This window comes from Cupressus sempervirens, chromosome 3, assembly GCF_028749045.1.
Source record: "Cupressus sempervirens isolate cs-2001-9-10 chromosome 3, ASM2874904v1, whole genome shotgun sequence".
Taxonomy (NCBI): domain Eukaryota; kingdom Viridiplantae; phylum Streptophyta; class Pinopsida; order Cupressales; family Cupressaceae; genus Cupressus; species Cupressus sempervirens.
Window position 1 is genome coordinate 750,698,587 of NC_143120.1, and position 7,682 is coordinate 750,706,268.

Sequence of the window (7,682 nt, forward strand, 5' to 3'; positions counted from 1 at the left end):
AAGTGGGTTGGATGAATGAGGGATGATAGTTATGGGGCATGCAAGAGGAATGATTAGTGCAAGAGATTGAAAGGTTTTAGCATGATAGAAAAATTAAACAATATAATTATATGACATGTCCTCATTAACTTAATTTGTACATGGATATTCTATTGGCTTCCTTGTAAAACTTCTTAGAGACTAGATTTTCATCGTAAAACAATTAAGAAACATCATTTAGGGAACTTTGTGTTGTTAATGTCATACCAATTAAGAAATAATATTTCAAAGCAATATATTATTGTACTTATAAAAATATTTTTAAAAATTTACCTTGGATGTTTGTGCTCCTAGCCTCACACCTCTAGTAGAATCAGTACTCTGTGGTGTTCTCATACCACTTGTTGCACCCTATATTGCATATTGTTCACATATCAATCTAGTGTGATCTAAAAAATAAAACTATATTTACTTTTATGATATTTAGGTGATTAAATAATATCATGTCAAAAATCAAATGAAAAAACCTGTGTCTACTATCCTTTGAAGACCATCGTCATCAAATCATCAACGATTGTGAAATCCCTACCTCTATATAGATAACATGTCTATAATGTATACATTGATGAGATGACACTCTTGAGATGCCTCAATATCCATCCCATTTCACATGCACTGAAAACTTTTTTTAAAAATTTGATCTATCTCTAAAGACTGTAATGATACATGTGATGATGATGTAGGTGGCAATGGGGATGACACTAGTGGTGCAGGTGATGGTGATGGAGTTATCGTAGGCTGTGATGACCCTAAAGGAGCATATGATGATGGTTGAGGTGTTATAAGTGATGATGATAGAGTTGTCACAGACTGTGATAACCCTAAAGGTGCATCTAATGATGTTTGATGTGTCATAGGTGAAGGAAAACCACCTAACTATGAGCCATGCTCAATGATGACATTTGTCAATGATGCAGTTGCATGAAGAGCCTATAAGTTAATAGTCTCCTTTATAATTGTTGGAAGCACATCATGAGGCATGGTTTTTCATGATGTATGCATCCTCTCATGTTGTGGTATCACCATATGAGCCCCAGGTCTATCCTGCATAGAGCCTCTCCCTCTACCCTAGAACTCACTAATGTAAAAGTAATTTGGCTTCTCACCAAGGATGAACTCACAATATAGTTTTCTCAAAAAATATAGAGGCACCTTCTAAATTTTTACATGGTGGTAGGTCAAATACCATATCCCACATATCCCAAAAACATGATCTCATCCTAGTATGATTGCACCAATGAATAGGAAAAGTTTTGGTTGTTTGTAATAGGGAGTTGCTAGATATAGAATCAATGAAAAGAGAACATATAGTATCTTTCTTTATGTCCTTATCTTTCACTTGTTAATTTAATAATCCATCAGCATAAAATGCACAACACTACCCCTCCATTAACCCCATTTTGTAACCTCCCTAGACACCTCATTCACATTTTGGGCCATTTGTTCAAGTGTATTCGCTAGGTTTGAGTGGTGAGGAAGTGTAGATAATTGCAACCTAATGACCATTTGGGTAATGTGAGCACTATTTTGTGCAAGGTGGTTAATAAGGTCCTCTTGTGTAGTATTTAAATGATGTAATGGTATGCACAAAGTGTTTATAGTTGGTAGTGGTGGTTGAATGAGAACATTGAGCAGAGGGTTTTTTGGTTGTGTCACTACGGGTGGAGGGTTATGTGTAGGATCATGGTCAACCAAACTATGGCCTTAAATGACAATGGAAAATTAGAAAATTAGGATTATGTTAACTTGACACATAATTTTAAAGTAGCTATGGATTTTATATCAAAAATTTGTAAGAAGAATCTCTAGGAAATTGAATTTAGTTTCTATAACTACTAGACCTTATCTAGAGAAAAAATTATTCACTTGGTCAAAACTTTGGATTTTAATGCAATACTACAAAAAATTCAGGGCAAAAATAAAAAGTAGGTGTATGTCTAACCACCTTAATAGTTTTTTTAATATGATTATAGCTATAAAAAGTAGACTCATGCGTGGATGTGATGCATTTTTTTGGGTATTTTTATTATATATAAATAATTATATACGAATTTTCTACTATAACTTTTTCAAAATAAAGAAACTCACGTGTTTGACCACCTTCACTAATTGAAAACTTTAGAAAAGAAAAATTCTTTTTTTCTTATACTAGGTAAACCATAGAGTGTGACGCAACTTTTGGATTTCAAAAATGTTATATTATTTGAAAGTTATAGCTATTTTTCATTCAGTATGTTAATTAGCACTTTATAGAAATATTCATTAGAAATTGGTTAATAAATAGTTATTGAACTCATAATTTGACAGCAATTATATCGATGGAATATTGAGAGTGTTCTCCAAAAACTCTTTTCATGTCATTGAATTTAGATGAAAAAAATATTGTCAAATGGCTGCTCGAAGTCTAAATGTCAAGAAAACATAGCTCGAACACATTTTTTGAGTTGACCAAAAAAATTTAGTAAATACCAAGCCTATTAGAGTACCCAATCCAAGAACGGGTACCTAATAGAAAATTGGGTACCCAAAATTTAGCGGCAAAATACAAACTTTCAAATTTGAAATATTGGGGACCAATTGTACATTTTAAACCAAAAGTCTTACAAACATGTTTAAATATGTTTTACATTTAAGATATAATGATATTTGAATTTATTTATTTTTATATATATTATATAATAAAATTTATTATTATAATATTATATATGGTATTAAATATGATTAGATAGTATATTAGGATCATAGAACTTTATATTATTATATAGTATTCTATATTTTCTATAGTATTCTATATTATCTATAGTATTATAAATATTATCTATACATCATTATTATATATATAATATTAAAAATATATTATTAAATATACTACTATAGTATATATTTTAACATAGAATTAAAAATTATTACATAGTATTATATAGGTTATTAAATTAAAATGTGTCCTAAGGTGTCCTAGGAATCTTAGGGACATATTTTGTGATGATATGGGTCAAAGGGGGTCAATATGGGAAGAAGGGGGTCATATGTTACCTTCAACCCATATGATTAATTACAATATGTCCCTCAGATCCTAGAACCCCCAAGGACACATTTCGTGATGAAATGGATCAAAGGGGGTTGTAGGCTAACCTACGACCCCCTTTGACCCATACGTTTGATTATAAAATGTCTTTAGGGGTCTTAGGACCCATAGCGACACATTTCATGATGAAATGGGTCAAAGGGGGTTGTAGGTTAACCTACAACCCTAATCTATGACCCCAACCTACATCCCTATTTGACCTATATGATCGATTACAATTTGTCCCTAGGGGTCCTAAGAACCCTACAGACACATGACATCGGTCAAAGGGGGTCGTAGGTTAGCCTATGACCTATTTGACCCTTATGATCAATTATGATATGTCCTTAGGGGTCCTAGGACCCCCAATCATGATGAAAAGGGTTGAAGAGGGTTGTAGGTTAGCCTACAACCCCTTTCAACCCATACAATCGATTACAATATGTCCCTAGGGGTCCTAGGATCCCTAGGGACACATGTCATGATGAAATGAGTTGACAGGGGTAGTAGGTTAGGCTACTACCCCCTTTGACCCATACAATCAATTATGATATGTCCCTAGGGGTCCTAGGACCCCCAAGTACACATGTCATGATGAAATGGGTTGAAGGGGGTTGTAGACTAGCCTACGACCCCCTTTGACCCATACGATTGATTGTGATATATTCATAGGGGTTCTAGGACCCCTAGGGACTAGGGATACATGGCATGATGAAATGGGTTGAAGGGGGTCATAGGTTAGTCTATGACCCAATTTGACCCGTATGATTAATTACAATATGACCCTACAGGCCTTACGAGCCCTAGGGACACATGTAATCATGAAATAGGTTGAAGGGGGTAGTAGGTTAGCTAATGAGCCCCTTTGACCTAGATAATCTATTAAAATATGTCCCTTAGGGGCCTAGGACCCCCAGGGACACATGTCATGATAAAATGGGTCAAAGGGGGTCATAGGTTAGCCTACAACCCTATTCAACACATACGATCGACTATAATATGTCCCTACAGGTCCTAGGACCTGTAGGGGCACATGTCATGATGAAGGGGGTTGTAGGTTAGCCTACGACCCCATTTGACCCATACGATTGATTATGACATGTCCCTAGGGGTCCTAGGAACCCTAGGGACACATGTAATGAAATGGGTTGAAGGGGGTCATAAGTTATCGTATGACCCCCTTTAACCCATATGATCGATTACAATATATCCCTAAGGGTCCTAGGTCCCCTGGGGACACATGGCATGATAAAATGAGTTGAAGGGGGTCATAGCTTAGCCTATGACCCCCTTCAAACCATAAGATCAATTACAATATGTCCATAGGGATCATAGGATGCCTAGAGAGATGTTTCATGATGAAATGGGTCAAAGGGGGTCGTAGGTTAGCCTAAAACACCATTCAGCTCATACTATCAATTACAATATGTCCCTAGGTTCCTAGGACCCCCAGGAACACATATCATGATGAAATGGGTCGAAAGGAGTTGTAGGTTAGCCTACAACACCATTCGACTCACACAATCAATTACAATATGTCTTTAGTGGTCCTAGGACCTTAAGGGACACATGTTGTGAATAAATGGGTCTAAGGGGGTCATAGGTAGGCCTACAACCCACTTCAACCCATACAATTGATTATGATTTGTTCCTAAGGGTCCTAGTACCTCCAAGGACACATGTCATGATGAAATAGGTTAAATGAGGTCATAGGTTAGCCTACGACTCCCTTTAACCCATACGATCAATTACGATATATCCCTAGGGGTCCTAGGGACACATGTCATGATGAAATGGGTCAAAGGGTGTTGTAGCCTAAATTAGCCTACAACCCCCTTTGATCCATTTCATCATGACATGTGTCCCTAGGTGTCCTAAGGCCCCTAGGGACACATGTCATTATGAAATGGCTTGAAGGGGATTATAGGTTAGTCGACGATTCCCTTATTTAACCCATATGATTGATTACAATATGTCCCTAGGGAACTATGACCCCTATGAATAGATGTCATGATGAAATGGATCTAGGGGGTCATAGGTTAGCCTACAACCCTCTTCAACCCATACGATCAACTATGATATGTCCCTAGGGGTCCTAGGACCCTAAAGATAGATGTCATGATGGAATGGGTTAAAGAGGGTCATAGGTTAGCTTATAACCCCCTTCCACCCATATGACCAATTATTATATGTCCCTAGAGGTCCTAGGACCCTAAAGGATAGATGTCATGATGGAATGGGTTAAAGAGGGTCATAGGTTAGCTTATAACCCCCTTCCACCCATATGACCAATTATTATATGTCCCTAGAGGTCCTAGGAAACTGAGGGATACATGTCATGATGAAATGGGTCAAAGGGGATCATAGGTTAGCCTACGACCCATTATCACCCATACGATCAATTACAATATGTCCTTAGGGGTCCTAGGACCCCTAGGGACACATGTCATGATGAAATGGGTCAAAGGGAGTCATAGGTTAGCTTATAAACCCATTGGACCCATACAATCGATTATAATATGTCCCTTGGATCCCTAGGGACACATGTCATGATAAATGGGTCAAAGGGGGTTGTAGGTTATCGTATGACCCCCTTCGACCCATATGATCAATTATAATATGTCCCTAGGGGTCCTAGGAACCCCAAGGATACATGTCATGATGAAATGGGTCGAAGGGGGTCATAGGTTAGCCTACAATCCCAGTCAAACCATATGATCAATTATAATATGTTTTGAGGGGTCCTAGGACCCCCAGAGATATATGTCATGATGAAATGGTTCAAAGGGTTTTTTTGGTTATCCTATGACCCCCTTCAAGCCATACGATCAATTATGATATGTCCCTAGGGATTCTAGGACCCTTATGGACACATGTCATGATGAAATGGGTCAAAGGGGGTCGTAGGTTAGCCTACAACCCCATTCAACCTAGACAATTAATTACAATATGTCCCTAAGGGTCCGAGGACCCCTAAGAACACATGTCCTAATGAAATGGGTCAAACCTATGACCCCCTTGACACATATGATAAATTATGATATGTCCCTAGGACACGTGTAGTGATGAAATGGGTTGAAGGGGTTCATAGGTTAGCCTATGACCCCATTTAACCCATTTGACCCATACAATCAATAATTATGTAATTATAATTAACACTTATAAATATAAAATATCTAATTATAATAAATAGATTTATATCTATAAAGTATATGTAATTATAATATGTGTGTGTGTGTGTGTGTGTGTAATAATGTATGTATATGATTATAAATACACACACACACACATATATACACATGTGTGTGTGATTATATATATATATATAACAATTAATAAATACTTATATATATGATATAACTATTATATTATATTATATATATATATAATAAATGCATATAATAATATATATAATATGTAATAACTATATTATATAATAAGTAAATTCTATATATTTATATAATTATTCTCACATGATTTCCCCATAAATATAATAATATAGAATAATTAAATTCTATATACATGTATAATTTTCCCCACTTGATTTCCCTCCAAATTTTGGGTGCAAATTTCAGGTACCTGATATCATATCAGGCATCTAATTTGGGATAAAATACCAAAAATAGAATTGGGTGCCCAAATCATTTTACTAGTAGACTTTTGCCAAAATATTCTATATCAGTGTAGGCCTAACAATCATGTTTTTTTTTTGGCTTTTTCATGGGATTCGGCAATGTTTTTGCAGACAAAACTTTGTTTGGGGCCCATTGTCTGAAATGTGGCTACAAAATTTGATAAGGTGCCCAATATAGTTATTTGAATGAGGAGAAGTAGTCATCAAAAGGCTAAATGCAAAAGAAAGGTATCAAATGAAGACATTGTTACATATAAGGAAAGAGATAGGTAAATTACCAAAGGAAGAGACTTGGTGTGTTGAATGTCAATCAAGTTGATGATGTATTGATTGAAGGTGAAATTATATAGTTAGAAAATGAATATTTTCAGTTGGGGAATGAAAATGTACCTATTAATAATGAAAATGCCCGGATTGAAATTTTGGAGAATAAAAATTTACTAGTTCATAATATGAATGTGAGGACTAACCATGTTAAAAATGAAAATGCACAGGAACATTACATATATCCTAATTATAACCAAAATGAAGGTTGTAGAACACCAAAATGGTTAATTGAAATTGATGAAGTGATTATTAGTAATTTGGAAGGAAAAAACCACAAAGAATCATTTGGTTATGGGCTTCAAGGCTATATAAGATGTTTTTCAAAAACAAGTTAGTGGTGGAGCAATTTTTATGCACTTATTAAAGATGCAAAATATGAGACCTATGCTTTCCAAATTGAAGATTTGTGTCAATAAGAAAATGGAAAGAAATGTCATTATTGTGAAGAATCTTTTCAGTGCTCTCAATAGCATTGGGAAAAATAGCAAGGGGAAAGATAGAGAGTTTCTCAAAGGGTTATTACAACATCTTTGGTAAGGCATCATTTCATAAATGGTAGATATATGAGACAAACTTGTATTGACTTAAATCTAAATCATACTACTTTGAGAAAATAAC